Consider the following 17,790-nt stretch of genomic DNA (forward strand, 5'->3'; position numbering starts at 1 on the left):
AGCCCTCATGCCCTTCACCTCACTCAGAGCCACCTCTGCCTCACGGGTTCGGGACACGTGTCCCCAGCAGCCCCTCAGCTCCAGAGCACCTCCAGACACGTGGCTCTGCACCTGCAAATCCTTCAAGAAACAAACATACAGCACTTCCAAGTCCTTGGCGATGAAGGAATTAACCTCCTCGCTCAAAAGCATCTAGCTACTTTATTTCACATTTTTATTCTATATGTTGTTACAAGCAATGAAACGGGGTTGTACTCATGAACTGGATTGTATTTGTCCAGCAGACTGGCTGTGCGAGCCTTTCCCACTATTCAGTCTGCATCTCGGGTTGAATAATGTTTAATTGCTTCATTTACTCCTACTTTAATTTGCAGGGCTGGCTGTGTCAAGCTCTTTCCTCCTCCCCTCCTTTCCCTGCGTGGATTTCTCCCACTATCCTGTCGGATTCCTCCAGCCAGCAGTTATACAATATTCATTTACACCATATTCATTACGGCTCATTGCCGTGGCGGGGCCGGAGCAGAGTTCGGATGCGTGGGGGTGATAAAGCAAAGGACTTGCAGTCTCAGCACACCTCAGGACTGCAGGAGGAAGGAGATAAGAGGATGCAGAGTCTACCTGAAACACAGGCTCTGTCCCCTTGCAAGCACAACCTCAATGCTCTATTTCCCCGAGCCAACACTTATCGCATCGAGCACGCCCAAGCTGATATGCTAATCTTAGTCACGCTGGTGTAAACCCAAAGTAAGCCCATGGAAAACAATAGAGTTACTTCAGATTTACTTCAACGTGACAGCCTTTGCAGATTTACATCTATTTTTTGTGCTGCACCTTCTCGGGGAACGGCCCCCTCCGGCTCTTGCACCGAATGCTTTCTTTCTCTTTCAAATCCTTCCTAATTCTGCAGGGCGAGTTGTTCTCTTGGACTTAGCTGAATTATTTAACAAGGAAAATTGGTCCTGTGTTTCCAGAGGAACCTTCCTGGCCTTGTTTTCATTTCTGGAAATATCTCCATCTCATCTCACCCTTCAGCTGTTACCTCCTCTCCAGGGACAAGTCCTTTGGGGATCTGAGCACCTTTAGTGGGGTGTTGAATCCTTTTCACTCCTGCTAACACTCTGGGAAATGGAATGGAGGAGAAGAGCTTAGCAACCTGGGTGAAACACAGGAGATGCACTTGGGAATTCACTTGGAAGCTCCATAGTTCTGAAAGGACTGAACCAGCCCTTCAAAACAAGGTCAAAGAATCTGTCTTGCTGAACCATATGAGGCAAGGTCCAAAGCACTGAGAATTCTTGTAAAAAGAGGCGTAGCCAGGAGGAAAGAAGAGAAATGACAGATAAAGGTGAATCTCTTGAGGCTTTATCATCACCTTGATAACCAACTCACCTTGTTCCAGCTCCAAATCTCTGCAGCTGGGTGTCATGTTTGGAAGGGACTGGATTTTTGCACAGGGTCTTTCTCATTCTCATTAAAAAAAAAAAAAGGGACCCTTCCTTATCAGTAAACTCTGTGGAGAGCCAGAGTTATATTAAAATGCCACCACAAAATTATCTTTTTAATAAGGTAGCTTTTCTCTGCAGGAAATAACCAGCTTTGCCCCACACCCTGATTAGAAAAGGGACCTAGCCAAGGTGTTATAAATATCATGAAACTGTTTTGTTCTCCGGTGTTGCTCACAACAATGATTTATTTCTAGAGGAGGAACAGATTTATTTCCAGAGAGGGAACAATCAGGGAAATCCCTTTGTCCTTAAACTCTGCACATGGGCTTGAAACATTCCATAATTTTGAAGCTCACACTTCATATACCAACATCTCCACCCCTTCTTTCAATTTGTCTACAGTTTTTTTCCTACTTTCCTACTAGTTAAATACATGGTGATGAACGATTTGTTCAGCACAAATCGCTCACAGCTCTGAGACCTCTGGATCTTTTCTTCCTTTCCCCCCTTGAAATTTCACAAATCACCACCTTGGTCTCATTCCTTGGAAGCCTCTGTGTAAAACACCTTTCCCCACTGATTTGTCCTCACTCTTCCTTGCACATGTTACTTTATTATTGCATTGTTGGTCATAATCTGGTTAAGTTTAGGAATATATAAATTAAATATATAATACCCACCTACGTATAGAAGAAAAGATTTCAGTATTGTTCAGTACATATAAATATATGTATGCATACACATGCATATATTGTGAGTACAATACAATACATATTTACACATGTACACATACCTAGGTGTAAATATGTGCAAAAAATAATTAAATATTCCCTGATTTATCCCTGTTTGTAGGTGGAGCCTGAGAAATGTGAGGCACCCACACATTTAGATTACATATTTGCTAAGTCCATGAAATTGAGAGTGTTTGTGTACATTTCAAACAAAGATCTACACGCTCTTCAAACACTGCCAAAGCAAGAATGGGTGACTTGTGGGTCAGGTGTTATTTTCCCTAACTCGCTCCACAGCCAGGACTCCAATGTTTTCATAACTCCCACTGTTTGCACCCAGCTTGCCTGGTGTTACAATCAAGATAAAGCCTCATGTACACGTCTTGCTTTTCATGCCTAAAATATTTTGCTAAGCCCCGAATTTCAGCAGGGTTTTGGGGGTGGATGGCGCTGTCAGACAAAAGAGGAGCAGCTGGAACAAGCTGCGAGGCTGATCTGGAGATGGAAGGGTCTGTGTCCTGCTCTGAAGGGAGCTGCTGACGCACAGGCAGGAGTTTTCTTAGTGTCATGTTTTATTTACAAAACACACAGTGCCACGATCTCCCTCCAGCAACAAAACTTGTGGATCCTGCACGTTCCTGTGCGGAACCTGGCGAAGAGCTCGGGGCTGGCGGCTGCTCCTGAGCCTCCAGCTTTGCCTTGGGGCTCTCCAAGGACTCAAACCTTGTGCAGAAACTGAATGAAACCTCATTCCCAGCCAGCCAGCAGCAGGATTCCTGCTGGAGACTTCCTTACACTCTTCTGCACACCAGAGCCAGGCCTTGATTTCTACCAAGCTGATGATTTCCCAGTCTCAACAGCTGTTCTCCATCTGAAATCTCTCCCTAACAGTAGCTGTCAGCACCAATGACAAGTCCATCTCAAGCTTGTTAAAATCACATTTTTGATACCAAAGGTAAAAAAATTCAGCTCAGAAAATTTGGAGACTGGTGATTTTGACACGGGAGAAATATGATTTGCCATATCCTCCCCTCCTAGTGGGTTTTAAAAAAATCTATTTATTGAAAGTTGATGTACTTAATGGGTTTCGGGTGAAAGGTATTTTCAAATGGAAAAATATTCTATTGGTGAGTTTTGGAAGGTTCATACTTGCAAAAATACTACCAATAAAACCCTCCTCATATAAAAATGTCATAAGTCCCTTTTTTCATAATATAGCAGTGACCACAATAAGATTTTTCCTGCTCCAGCTCTTTGGATTAGGAAAACCCAGCACATTCCACACTCTTGGTGAATTTCTAAGATGAATCTGACTTTTAAAGCTCTGAGATGAGGCACAAGAACAATTTTGATGTGTCCTGGCTTGTCTGAGCATCCCTGGGCAAGCTGTGGCCATTGTCTGCTCTGCTGCTTGTAAAAAGAAGAAGAAGAAGCAGCTCCAAAGGAGGCTTTGTCCTGCTTTAAGTGGCGAGCAGCCGTGGTGGATCAGTTGACGCGGCTTTGGCACCGAGTGGAGCCCCCGTCTTCCCCTCTTCCTCAGGAATCCCTTTGCCCCGCCAAAGGGAGTTGCATAACTGGCTGGAAAACTCTTGTGGGCTTCCACAGGGCTCAGCTGAGCTGTTCTCCGAGGGCAAAGGGAAAAACACGGACACCAGCCAGTGCTGTACACCCAGCAAAGGGGTTTTTTTCCACTTTTTCCAGGTGGTTTGTGGTGGGGCGAGCACAACTTTCCCTTTGCAGTGTCAGCAAGTGTCAGCACGGCTCACCTGGATGTGGGGGGACAGAGGGATGTGAGCAGAACCTTGCAAATCAAGGAGAAGCAACTGCTCCTCAAAGTGGGACATTTCTGTGCAGCTGCAGCCTCACGTGGCTCGAAGGCAGCACATGGTGGGTGCTCCTCATGGCACTGGCCAGAGTTTGGGACACGGCCTCTGATCTCAGCCCAGCTTCATGGCTGAGCTGCTTCTCTAATTAAAACCCATGAAAAAGCAGGATCAGGAGGGCTGTCAAGGGAGTGGGAAAGTGGAAATAGGATGAAGGTCTGGTGATTTGCTATTGGTCAAACGGCTGCTGTGCCTCTGCCAGTGGGAGACACACCACTGAACATGAGATGCAGGAGCAAGAAAGAGACTTTCCATGCACCCCAGAGATCCCTAATTCATTCATTCCCACTTTTTCCCATGGAAATGCAGGTGAAATATCCAAATCCCACCTGAAGGTGCCTGAAGGCTGGTGCACCAAAGCCTTCTCAGGGACAGGTAACAAGTGTCCCGAGGGCAGTAGCTTTGCTAGTCCAAATTTCATTTTACCTTACACTCCTGAAATTCCAGAGCAATCCCATTGGCAGCTCTTGGACACCTGAGATTTCTTCTCATATGCAGCACTTGGAAACTTGGCCCATTGTGGAGGTAGCTGCCAGGTATTCTTATTTATTTGTTTCTATTCTCACCTCCTCCTTGCTGCTCTCTGCTCGTGAGCCTGGCAGATTTTCAGGAGCTGGGCTGCTCTTACGTAACACTGCGCCAAAATTGGTGTGAAAAGATTCAGAGGGATCTGTGGCTGGAATCACCTTTGATCCCTGGATTCCCTTCTGGTTTGGCTGTGCATTTTGGGCACAAAACTGTGAGCTGCTGGGGCATCTCTGCCCTGGCATCCCTTGGGACCCATCCTCTGCCACCGGCATCACTCAGATCCTGGTGTCCAGGCCATTCCATGAGTGCTGCCTTGGTCACAGCTGCCTTGTGGCTTCTCCCAGGTCTCCAAGAGAGCATGTCCAGAGTTCAAGCCTGTGTAATTAGCAGTAATTAGCCAATTGAGGGAGTGTGCATAAAACGGATTAAACTCACTGAAATCCCCAGCCGAAGTTGGGCTAAGCTGTGTTCTTGGCTCAAAAACCTGCACCTGCATCCAGAGGATGCCTTAAGCAACTCGAGGAAAGCCTCTTTCTCCTGGGAGGGTCTTTCCTCCAGGCCATGGGCAGCTTCATCCAAGCAAACATCTGGAACATTGTGGACATTGGGGCTTAGCCAAAAACTTGGACCCAGGGGAAAGGTGGGCAAGGCTCTTCATGGCACCCACAGTGCTTTGGGTGCTGCTGTGAGCTGCTCTACAGCAAACACAACCCTGGGAGCTGCAATCCCATCTCAGGGCTGCAGCTGAGACAGATCCAAAGCCAGGCTCTCTCCCACGCTGCTCTCCAGCCAGGTGCCTTTGCTGATGGATCACGAGTGTTTTGGTCTGGATGTGGTGATAAATCCAAGTGCTGCCAATGACAGAGTCCATAATGGTGGGGTTCAGGCAATAAATCAGCTTTTTACGTCAATGCTTCCTGCACACGTAGCTGTGAGGCAGCAGGTGAGGCAGGAGAGTTGGGAACATTAATCTGGGGGAAAAGGGAGCCTTGGAAACTTGCCCCTTTTGTTCCAGTCTCTGCTCTGCTGGAACTCCGTTTTCCCATTCTTTATCTCCATGTTTTGCTTCGCGTGATTTTTTTGCAGTTTAGAAGCAGATTCCTTGTTTGCAGAAAGAATCCCCTGTGTATTTGTGGGTGAGATTCAGCCCAGGGCAAGACTGGGGCTGGGTGAGATCTCAGCGTTGCATTGGCCCCAGGTCAGACAGACAGACAGACAGACACGGATGGCTGGTGTTAAACTTCTGTCTCAGAGTGAATGGCTGTGGGCACCAGCAATCCATTCCTTCCATTTAGAAAGTAAAATAGAGATTAGAGGAAGTGTTCACCCCACAGCCAGAACAGCTTTGATGGTTCCAGGATGCATTTAGGCTTCAAATGTGTCATGACATCTAATTTCTGAATTCCCATCCAAATAGGGATGAGACTCTGCATTCCCTGGAGGATCAGGCCAACATCCCAACACTCTCACTAATCCTATGCATTCAAGGTGATGCAGGGACAGGTCCCTTCCTGTTGTACACGAAGAGGAAAAGTGGATTTTGAGACCATGAGGCAGAATTTTAGAAGGAAAGTAGTTTCTGAAAGTTTGTGCCTGATGATAACACACTTCCCAACCAAACAATTTCTTCCCAGGTCGTTCAGCCTGAATCACAAATCTCTGGAGGTGAAGGGGCATCTCCAGGGATGGAGAAACCTGCTGGAGGTCAGAGAAGCCCCTTTCACCTGCACACTTCATTCTCTGCAGCCTTCACTGACGGCCAAAACCTTGGTGGTCTCCAGCCCTCAGGCTCCATTTTCTGTCCTTTTCCAACACCTTTTGACTTCTCTGCAGAGCTCCTGCTGTCAATTTAGCTTTCCTAGCAGGGGATGAGGAGGGGACCAGCAAAAGCTGCTCCTGGGTGATTCCATGCACCAAAGAATTCACACCAAAGATCCTCACTCCAACCCCCGCTGGATGACACCCCCTCTGCCAAGCCATGCTCCCTTTGTCACTTCTTCCACTCAAACAAGTGTTGGGTGGTTTTTTTTTTTTTTTCTCAGTAGCATGTAGGTCACAGCAGAGCCTTAGGGACCTGACAGCTGACATTCATCCTCAGCTCTGGATCTGTGCGTCAGGCTGTCTGGAGGCGATAGAAGTGCAGTTGCTGGTGAGACCGACTGCCTTTTGTGTGGCTTCAATTAAATGTCTTTCTCGGCGTGGGATAGTTGCCAGAGTTCTTTTTTTCTTCTTCCCCCCCCCCCCCTTTTTTTTTTTTAACAGAAAGAAATGGTTTTGTTTAGATATATATATAGAGAGAGAGAGAAAAAGTCCCACCTGGCTTTTTGGAAGGGTTTCAACCACAATGTATCTTCTATATTCTTCTATAAAAAGGTGAGCTGTATTTTTCAGCTGAACTTTTCTCCCTTTTATAGCTGTGATTTGGCACACACAAAGCTGTGGCAAGGTCACTGCCCTTCCCCTGCCAAGGAAGGAAACCCACGGCATGTGCCATGGATAGGGGGCAATTGCTGAGGAAAAAGTTGGGGTGGCACAAGCTGTGAGCTGACCCCCAAAACCTGCTGATCACTGGGGCTGTGCAGGAGCTCTGGAGTGGTTTGAGGACCCTGGGAGAGGCAGGTCCTGGATGCTGTGGAACCTGCCCTGATGATGAGATGCCATCAGCTGTGGCCTCTGCAGAGGACCCATAGGGATGGTCCTGGCACAGCCAGGATCTTCTGCCAGCCATAGAATCCCAGAATGGTTTGAGTTGGAAGGGAATTTAAAGCTTGTCTTATTCCAACCCCTGCCATGGTCAGGGACATCTTCCACCTCCCAGGTTGCTCCAAGCCCTGTCCAGCCCAGCCTTGGACACTCCCTGGGATGAGGCAGCCACAACTTCTCTGCTTGATCCTCACTGCTCTGTCTCTCCACAACAGTGTGGGCAACAGGTTAAAACAAGGCAAGCAGCCACCGTGGCCTCTGCCCTCTTTCTTCCTACACCCTATTAAATTTTGGTTGCTCAGATGATGTTTTCCAGACCTGGGTGTCCTCCTCCCACACTGCCCGGTGTCCCTTGTGCTGTGACTGGGTGCTCTGGCCCCTGCTGCCAGCTGTGAAGGAGGATGTGGGGCAGGGCAGCAGCTCTTTTGACCGCAGACACATTTTAATTAGCTCCATTTTTTTTTCAAGATTACACTTATTTCTATTACACATTTATTTACTATCAAGTGTGCGTGTTGCAGAGCCTCTCTTCCCAGCCCCAGCTAGAGAAGAGACCTGCCCAGTCTCACCCAGACTCACTCCTTCCAGCAGCAGCAGGCCATGCCAGAACTGCTCCGGGAGCCGCAGCACATTGGCAGAGCAACATTTGCATGAGAAAGCAGGGAGCGGGGAGGAAATAAAATCTAAAGGTGAAGAGGTGTGAGTCACTTGGTGAAACTGCTGTACTGCTGCTGAATACCCCGGGGGCTTCAAGGAGAGATTGGAAATCCCAGGGATGCAATCGGCCAGGAATCCAGAGAACACACTCGATACTCCATAGCTCGGCCACTCTGGGAGCTCGTTCCTGTTTGGTCGTTTTTATTGTGCTCTGATTATATGGAAATTGTCTTGTCTGCCCAGGCTGGGTGAACACAACCCTGTGCTGCCACTGATCCTGCTCTGGAAGTGCCTGTCAGGCTGAGGCTGTCCCTGGCTCCCCTGGACTGCAGCAGGAGCACAATGTGATGTTTTAAATCCTCTGCTCGCTGCTCCCGGTTCTTGCACAGCCTTTAACTGCTTGATTAATTAATGCTCTTCTGTTTCACTTGTTTGATGATGATGTTCAGAGATGTGACTGAAACTCCAGGGCGGGGACAGCCTCATGGGCTGAAACAGGCTGGACGCGTATTTTTAGTAAAACTGTTTTTTCAGCTCAGGATTTGAAGTTTCTGATCATTTCCTCACCCCTCTCTGAGCCACATGCCAAGTCCTTTCTGCTGTTTATTGCAGATGTTGAGAGTTAAAATAATCTGGGAGTGAAGTGCTCGGCTTTTGGAGGGAGAGGGACTTGAGCAGCTGGATGAGCTCTTGCTGCGAATCAGCACCAGGCACCCAAGCTTATAGCAAAACTTCCAGGGAGCTCCAGTTCATATATATAGTTTTAGAAATAATGAAAAAGGCTCACGGAGGATTTAAGGCCATTCCACGTTATTGCTCAGCTCAGCTGAAAGAAGTGAGGGATGACTTTGTTGTCCTGGCCTGGAGGTGATCACAGCAGGGCTGTCTGTCCATCCCTCTGCCCACCCAGGGCTGCTGCTGCTTTGTCCCAGGCCCCAGGAGCAGCAGAGGGGTGAGATGGGGTGAGCCAGGGGGTTTTGCCACTTCAGCAAATATTCCTTAACGTGTCTCCTTGCCTCTGCCTGCAGGCAAGGATTGACGCCAGGAACGCTGTCAGTCGTGTTTGTCCTGCCAGCAGAGCTCACCTTGGAGGTGTCAGCCCTGCAACGGTGCTTTACCTGCAGTGCATCTCTGCAGCCTCCCTGCCTGCATGGATCCTAGAAAATGCATCCCTGGCCTTTCCCTCCTTGCACCCCAGATTTCCAAACAGATGTTCAGAGCACTGGGGAGGTTGAACACACGGATGGGGCAGGGGTCTGTGGGCTGCCAATGCAGATGTGGTTCGGTGTTTGCCTGCTCTGCTCTGTGCTGAGGTCCAGCTGTGCCCAGGGAAGACTCTTGCTGCCAGAGTGTCAGGGATACAGGGGCTGTGAGGCAGCAGAGCATCACCACGTGGTGCTGGCTGCCAGCTGCCTCACCCTCACTCCCTCCCAGATTTGGGGATACCCATTTTCACTGGAGGGATGGATGGATGGATGGATGGATGGATGGATGGATGGATGGATGGATGGATAGATGGATAGATGGTTCCTGTGTGCCCTCCCACCTTCCACTGGGATTTCAGAGCCTATTGAACCATCCTGCAACCCAAAAGAGGATTTTCCACCAGCAAGGGCTGTGTCTGCCCTCTGAGAGCAGCACATCCAGCTGCCTCCTCTCTTTCTCTTGTAGGGGTAGAGAATTTGACAATAAAAAAGGAACTGGCAAGCACTAATTGCTTGGGAGACAGCAGGGCTGGCTGGGCCCGTGGGGACAGAACACCATGGAGCTTTAAAACCACAGATGGGTGCCCAGTGGGATATTTTGCCAGCTCAGGAGGAGATGGGCGAGGGCTCAGCCGGGGAATACAGCACACAGGCGGCTTTCTAGAAGCAGCACAAGTTGAGCTGGTAAATTATAAAATGCCACACTTGAGGTCTGTTACATAACGTCCCTTTACAGAACCTGGGAGCTAAATATAAAAAGGGAGTTACATTTTGGGCTGGTGTAAAACGATGCTCCAGAACGGGTTTGTGTGGGAAGGAGGCTCTGCAGCATGGCGAGGAGCGGAAAGGCTTTTGGGACCCTGGGTTTGCTCCCAGCCTCTGTCGCTTGTTTTCACTGAAACCTCACAAAAACCATGTGCTCCCCAGGTCTCAGTTTCCCTCTCTTTAAATCAGAGACAACAAAAATCTCCATTTCCTTGCAGCTGCGTTGTCAGGATTAATTCATGTTTTCAAAGTGACCTGAGAATCTATAGAAACCCGAATAGTATATCATTATCCTGATCTAAACTTGGCACAGAATATCAGCAGGCCAAATTCCCCTCCCACACTGGAGGAGAAGGGGTTGTGTCAGCATAGCCAAGAGGAAAATTCCAGCCGCTGTTCCCAACCAAAAAATCCAGAAGAGAAAAGCCTTTTCAGGCTGACACCATTTTATTTCCCTTGAGGAAATTCCCCCTTCATTAGCTCTGAGCAGAAGAATCAGCTCCCACACAAATGGCCTCATGCTGAAGTGCAAAGGGGGTTAATGGGAGTTTTGGGTGGCTCATCCTTCCTCTCTTGGTTGATGGTGGTGTTGCTGGTGACACTGGGATGCTGCAGGACATGCTGCCACCTCACTGGCTCTTCAGCTTGAAGGTGACAAAACCAGGAGCATGTCCCATGGGAAATGCAAGTGGGAGTAGAGAAAAGCAGAGATGCACAGAGATGCTGTCTGTGCCAGGATCCAGCCTTCTTGGCAGTGATTTGGGGCTGTTTTGCCTTTTTTGGTTTTTTAATTCCACTACCAAACCCAGCATGGTCCTCAGTGTTCTGCTTTGCTTGCTCTCCATCAAAAGTTGGGAACAACCTGGCCCACCTTCCTTCTCCTTCCTCTCTGCACACAAAGTGAAGACCACAGTAACTACCCAGAAGAGCTGGATGGATTTCTAGGTTAGGTTTGGCCAAGGAGTTTGGGATCTCAAGGAAGTCAGGGATGGTTTGAAGAACATCTGAGACATGGGATGTCAGGGAAAAGCCTGGCTGGGGGATGATGCCACCACAGCCTTGCTCCTGTAATGATGGAGAGACGCAAAGATTGGGCTGGGATCTGCCTTGTCCAGTTTCTGGTCAAAGCAGGTACGTGGCCTCTCCAGGTACAACGTGTGGTTTCTTAAAACCACCTGATCATCCAAACCTCATCCTGCTCCTGTGAAAATCCATCCAAATCGCCGGAAAAAATGTTTTCTGACAGGAGGGAGATTTGCTAGGGAGTTGCCAAGCAACTGGCGCAGCTCTGCTGCCTCCTGCTCCTCTCCTCCCTGTGAGCAGTGAGCAGGAGATGCTGCATCCCTGTATCCCTCTGCCCCGGCCAGCCCAGCGCTCCTGGGCTTTCCCAGCCTGCCCCCACCTGCCCGGGAAGGGCAGGAAGGGGGAAAAGCAGGGACCACTGGTGGCTGGTGGGACAGGATGCTCCTGACTGCTGGGAATGAATTCCCTGCACATCCAACCCACGGCAAATCTCCTTCAGCAGCAGGGTTAGAAACAGGCTCCCTTTTCCAGCCCATTTCCGAGCTGTGCAGCTCCCTTTTCAACTAGTCCCAGAAATGTGGGAAAACACCCAGGAGGATTCATTATAACCCAGCTTCGCTTCATGTCACCTCTGCATTTCCTTGGAAGCTGCTTCAAATTTACACTAAGAGAAACATGCAGCCCGAGCCCTTGGGGTTTTCTTTGCTGAAGCTTTAATTTAAATGAACTCTTGAGTAACAACTATTACAAAAATCAGCTGATGTCTCTTGTAAAGCCTTGGACTAACCTCAAGAGCCGTGAGCAGCGGCAGACGGGAGGGGAGGCACTGATAGCTGGGATCTTGCAAAAGATCATTTGCTGAGTGAGTGGCAATAAACAGCAAACCCAGCCAGCTTGGAGGAATGGCAAATGGACCAGACTGTTCAGAACAATCTGTTCCTGCTCCAGAGCAGGGCTGTGGTGCCGGCAGCAGCCTGGGAAAGCGGCTATTCCTGGCGTGAGCAGGTCTGAAATCCTGCTTCAGAAAAACGGCGGGGCCAAGCCGGGCTAATTGCAAGGAGACGTGTCCTAAATCAAACAAAAAGGCTCTGAGTGGTTTTGCTGGGCTGACTCCTCTCCAGGGAGCTTTGTGCTCTGCCTCATCCCGTGGACCTGCTGGCTGCTGTGCCCTTGGCTTTCTGCTCCAGCCACTGGGTTAATCTTGGGCAGGGCCACCCTGATCCACTCCGGGTCCTCTGCCTGTGCTTGGCCGAGCATTTACTGTCTGATATCGTCACCGACTTAATCAGGCATTAATGTCACTGAGCTGGAGCAGAGCCGTTGGTGCACTCAGTTTCTTCCCAGCGCTGTGATTGCTCTTGGAAGGGAACAAAAGTAGCCAAACTTCTCCCATAAGGCCAAAACTGAGGAGACAGGAAGCTCTGGTACTGTCCATATCAACATCCCCACAGCAGGCTGGGTCTGGGCTGAGATTCCTCCAGGAAGTTTTGTTTCAGTTGTGCATCTTTTCATGGGGCTTGTGGGCTCCCCAGGCTACTTTCCTCCTGTGCTTAACCCAGAGATCAAGTGGCCTTCATTTGATCTGGAAAAGAATGGGATGCAGATGGTGCAGAACACCCATACAGCAGTTTAATTAATTGCCTTTAAATGTTAATTCAGAACAGTTTCCCTGAGTGATCTTATGTAGGCAAATCCTCAGTTGCCTTAAGCCACTTGCCGAGCGTGCTCAACTAATAAGGTATTCTTAGTCCTGACCAGGAGCCTTGCACAGGACTGTAATCAGGAATGATTAATTGGAAATAGCTCTTCTAAACCAGGCTGTGCCTGCTGTGCTGTCCTGTGCTGCCCAGCTCTGCCCAGAGCTGACATGGAGCTGCTGGAGTTCATGGAGAAGGGAATTTCCTTCCCAACTCTCTGTGATGTGCTGCTTCCTCAGCCACAAACCACCCTCCCAGTGCTCCCCAGCTCAATGTGGCATGGAGGGTTTCCAGCACAGCGTCTGGATTTGCCAACAGACTCCCCTGGGGAGGAACGGGATGTGGGAGGTCACGGTGGGGATTTATTAGCTCGGCTCAGCCGTGGCCAAGTGCTCTGCCAGACTCTGAGAGCTGGAGCAAACCCCTGCCTCCTGCTTGGGTGTGATGTCTCCAAAAGTGCTGAGGGATCAGCAGCACCACTGAGAGAAACTTTGTGCAGTTTTGCCTGAATCACAGCAAAGAAAAAAGTCACGGAACCATGGAATACCCGAATAATTTGGGTTGGAAAAGACCTTAAAGCTCATCCCATTCCACCCCCTGCCATGAGCAGGGACACCTCCCACTACCCCAGTTGCTCCAAGCCCTGTCCAACCTGGGACATTTGCAGGGATGGGGCAGCCACAGCTTTTCTGTGCCAGGGCATCACCACCCCACACTGGCACAGAGAGCCCTGCTCGGGGTCAGACACGGCCTCGTGTGACAGCAGCATCTGTGACAGCTCTGTCCTTGAGTCCCCTGCTCTTGTGCTTTAGCTAAAATCATCCTGCAGTGTCTGTGTGCTTGTTACGTGCCAGGTTTGACCTCAAGCCAGTGAAATTTTTGGAGGTCTCCTCTTTCTGTGCTTTCAGCACATCCTTGACTATTCTCCTCCTGCATTCCACCCCTGTGGAAGCAGCCTTTGAGCAGTAATTCAGCACAGTGTACCTGCTGCAGCCAAAGGTGGCTGGGAGTTAGCCCAGACCGATGAAATCCACATTATTTGGCTCTGCTGGAGTGGTGGAACCTGCTGTGGGAGACTTTTACTTTCCTGAAGTCAAAGCTTGGGGAACTTGCTCCTAAAGAGAAGCTTGAAATAAATACCCAGTAAAGCCACGGAGGAGACAGTTCACTGCTGGAAATCACATTTCACTTGGTGTCAGCAATTCAGGAGAAAACCATCTGCAGGAAATTATGATGACAATTTCCTCTTGGAGTGTGGAGAAATTACAGCTGTACTCGAGGAGGCAGCCAACAGCCTCCTCTCCCCTGACTTCTACCAATTACCCTGAAAATTTTTAAGTCATTTGGCTGTAGAGATGTCTGTGCCCCACCCAGGAAGGACAGGCTGGAAGAATTGATATTGTGCAGGGAGAGAACAGCTCAGCATTTGAAGAGTAGATGGTATATATTTGAAATAAAAACTTTTCTCTAAGAACCACAGAACAAAACTCAAGCCAGTTGCAAAAAGCTGCAGGTCTTCAACTCTCAATGTGTTTCTGATGGTTTTGGGCCAAAAATGGCCTTGCCTGTTGAAAGCTGATTCATGCACATGTGAACATAACATTCATCAGAGGAAAGAAATAAAAACCTGGCTAGAAAATGTTCTCATGGGACACCATTGGCAAGCCAGGTCTTGGTAAGGGATCCCTCCAGGTCCACAGGACAACATTTACATGGGCAGATGGTGATAGGACAAGGGGGAATGATATTAAACTAAAAGACAAGAGATTAGATTGGTGTTAAGAAGAAATTCTTTACTCTGAGGGTGTTGAAGCGTTGCCACAGGCTTACCAGAGAAGCTGTGGCTGCCCCTGGATCCCTGGAAGTGTCCAAGGTCAGGTTGGATGGGGCTTGGAGCAACCTGGACTAATGGAATGTGTCCCTGCCCGTGGCAGGGGATGGAAGTGGATGAGCTTTAAGATTCCTTCCAACCAAAGCCATTCTGGTTCTGTGATTTCAGCAAATGGACTGAATACAGCAAATTTCTGAATTCAGAACCTTTTCTCTGAGGTTTCAACCATCAATTTGTTGCCTGAGAAGATCTTTCCCCACCACCAGCTGCCTTAGCAGTTGTCAGCATCTTCCTGCTCATCCCAGCACTGCTGCTGGAGCTGATGGGAGTTTGATTATGATTTAATCCAGGCTTTTAGAGGAGGGAAAAAAGAAAGTTTTGACAGTTCCATATATAGCCCTCTGACTCACCGATTTCATGTGTCAAAGACTAAAGACGGGTTAAGAAGAATTAAGTTCTGGATTTATTATAAATAGGCATTAAGTAACATGAATGTATTACATTTGCATGAAAATATGGGCCTGATTCTCCAGCTTACCCCAGAGATTTCGTTTGACATTGATGGGATGCTCCCAGGTGGGAGCTCAGCTCAGAGCCAGCTCTGACCATCCCCTGCAGCCCCCGTGAACTGGACCCAGGGAAACAGGAAAATCGTTGCTGCAATCAGGAAAAGTTTACACGGCTTGCACAGATCAGAATTCATCCCTTAATATAGTACAATGAGTTTTAATTAGCCCCCAGATCTGCTGCTGAAGGAATAATTTCTGCATGTCAATCAGTGCTAAATGCACTTGTTAAATCAGGCAAGATTGGTTAAGTTGAAAATTGCATAGAAAGTCACTTTTCTTCTGTTTCTCCCAGAAACTGGAGACTTTTGGGATTCAAATGTTATGGACAACCTCATTCTGCTCTGAATACTGTTCTGCTGAAAGGTCCATCCAGACAATGAAGTCACCCTCACTGAGAGCAAGTGTGACAGTCAGGCATTGTGTAGGTGAAAAGAGTCCTCTTTAGTCAAATCAGTGCTTCTGCAGTGAGGGAGACAGACACAGACTCTACCAAATCAGAGCCCTCCTGAATAGTTTAATTTACTGACTTGCTCATTGCTAAACAATTGAGAATTAGTCCATGGAGAAGAACACAAAAAGGACAGACAATATGGGTTGTATTTTGAGGCTGGACTAGTCCAAACCAAGGAAAAGCAAGATTTTGAATGACATTGTTTCTGGAAAAATAATGCTCACTCCTGCACCTCTACTTTTATGGGGAACTGGGGCTTTGGCCCTGTTTCTGCTGAAGGTGAAAATAAAGGATATGCCTTATAACACAACTAGGGCCATTGGGACTGAGTGACAACCTCACCTCACCCCTGGAGAGGTTGTTGTTATTATCCCACAGAGCTGCTGATCACGCAGGAACAGCATGAAAAGCTCTGGGAGCTTCCCCCAGCCCTGGTGGGATCCTCAGGCTCCAGTGCCTTCCCAGCATGGCTCTGCCCTCGGTTGTGATTTTTCTTATCAAACACTACATTCTGCTTTCTGCCGTGAATATGATTTCCAGTGAAATGCCTCCTCAGAGCCTGTCTGGCTGGGAATTAGCCTGGAACTTGGTGGCTGGGCTGTTAGCTCCTCAGAGTCTCTGGGATAACGGGGAGGTGCTGATGCTCTGGTTGGGGATTTTGCTCGTGGCTTTGAACTCTCTGCAAAGTGGGACAGGCTCACCTTCAGCACTGCTCTACTCCCCTTCAGCCCACAGCTGAGTAAGCAACTCCAGGGCTACAAAACACAGCCCCTGTGCTCCTGCCCTCCAGGGATCTCAGCTTTTGCACAGACCCTGGGAAGGAGCTTACAGGGAAAGGATTATCATGGCTCTTATGACTCAGTCCACAGCTCCTGTGTGCTTCCCTACACGGAAGGGAGAGGAGTGGGCATGAAGCCTCAGTCTGTCCCCTAATCAGCCTCCTAACAGGTCCCTGTCCCCAGGATCCTTCCCCAGTTTGGCAGCACCAGCCGTTGCTGCTCTGGGTGCCAGCAGCGGTGGCAGTGAGGTGGTGATGGTCTCTTTATGAATAAAACAGATAAAAGCCAGGTTAGAAGGCAAAAAATCTGCATGTGGAGCTGGGATCAAGATGAGGAGGGGGTGGCAGCCCTAATCCCAAAGCACTGCTGGGGATGGTGAACCCCTGGCTGCTGCTGTTGGAGCAGAAGGCTTTGAAGGATAGGTTATGGGTCAGTTCCAAATGAGGGTTCCTCTTTGCTGTGGACACGCAGCCAGGGAGGTGTTGTAGCTTCAGGGCTGGTTTTGGGGCATGGAAACCCCTTTGGTCCATGGAAACCCCTTTGTAATGTCCATGGAATGTGGGCTCCCAGCTGCTCCCTGCTTGCTCTGTCTTGGTGGTCCATGGAGCACCCCCATCACTCCATTGTGGTGATGCTGCCATGGCAACCAGGCCTGCCATGGTTCCATGGAACCTGGGGCACTGCAAGGGTGGCACTGGCACCAGTTCTCTTCTAGGTTCTCCCCTCTCCTGAGCTTCCTGCTGGAAATAGGGGTGGATCTTTGGGAACACCTGATTACCACCTTGGTTCTGTCTCCTGGCTGGAGGGGAGCTGTGGTGTCCTGTGTGGGCACACAGGGGGACCCAAGGGACTCAGTGTGGCTGCTGGGGACCAGCTCTGGGGGTAAGGGGTGCAGGGTCCACTCTAGTGCCCTCCTGGCATCAGTGGGACAGAGGGGCTGAACTCAGGTGTTCTGCTGGAACAGGGTGGGGGGGCCTGGCCTCGCTGGAATTTCTATGGAAACCCAGGTACTGAATGGGGTGGAATAGCTCAAACCATCTGTTCTTCCCCTACTTATAAAACTCGATAATTTCACGATGACATCACCAGAAATGCTCTCCTTTTATTCCTCTTGCAGCCATCTGTGATGGTTTCCTCATGTGCCAAACACGCGAGCGGGTGCTGAGGGATGGGCAGGAGGACACAGCCACTCCATTAGTCCTGTTTCATTTCTTCCCTTGGAAAGCAATCCTGTACCTGCAGAGTTTCACTTGTTCCCTTCCTGAGGCGTCTGCAGAGCGAGCAGCAGAGTTAGACGGGGAAAATGAAGGTAAAAAAGGACAAACTAAAGCTGAACTACACAGGGACTATGGAGGATCTGCTGTGGGGATCTTACCCATGGAAATACACATCCAGCAGTGGGAGCCAGGTTTGCTCCTGCCAGCAAGGTGCTGTGGGGCTGCTTCTGCTGCCCTGCTGTGCCAGGAATGAGGCCCTGGACTGAGATTTGGGTGTTGGGAGAGGCAGAGCTGAGGACAGGGGTA

The sequence above is a fragment of the Sturnus vulgaris genome, chromosome 19 (assembly GCF_052056855.1).
Source record: "Sturnus vulgaris isolate bStuVul1 chromosome 19, bStuVul1.hap1, whole genome shotgun sequence".
In the NCBI taxonomy this organism is placed as follows: domain Eukaryota; kingdom Metazoa; phylum Chordata; class Aves; order Passeriformes; family Sturnidae; genus Sturnus; species Sturnus vulgaris.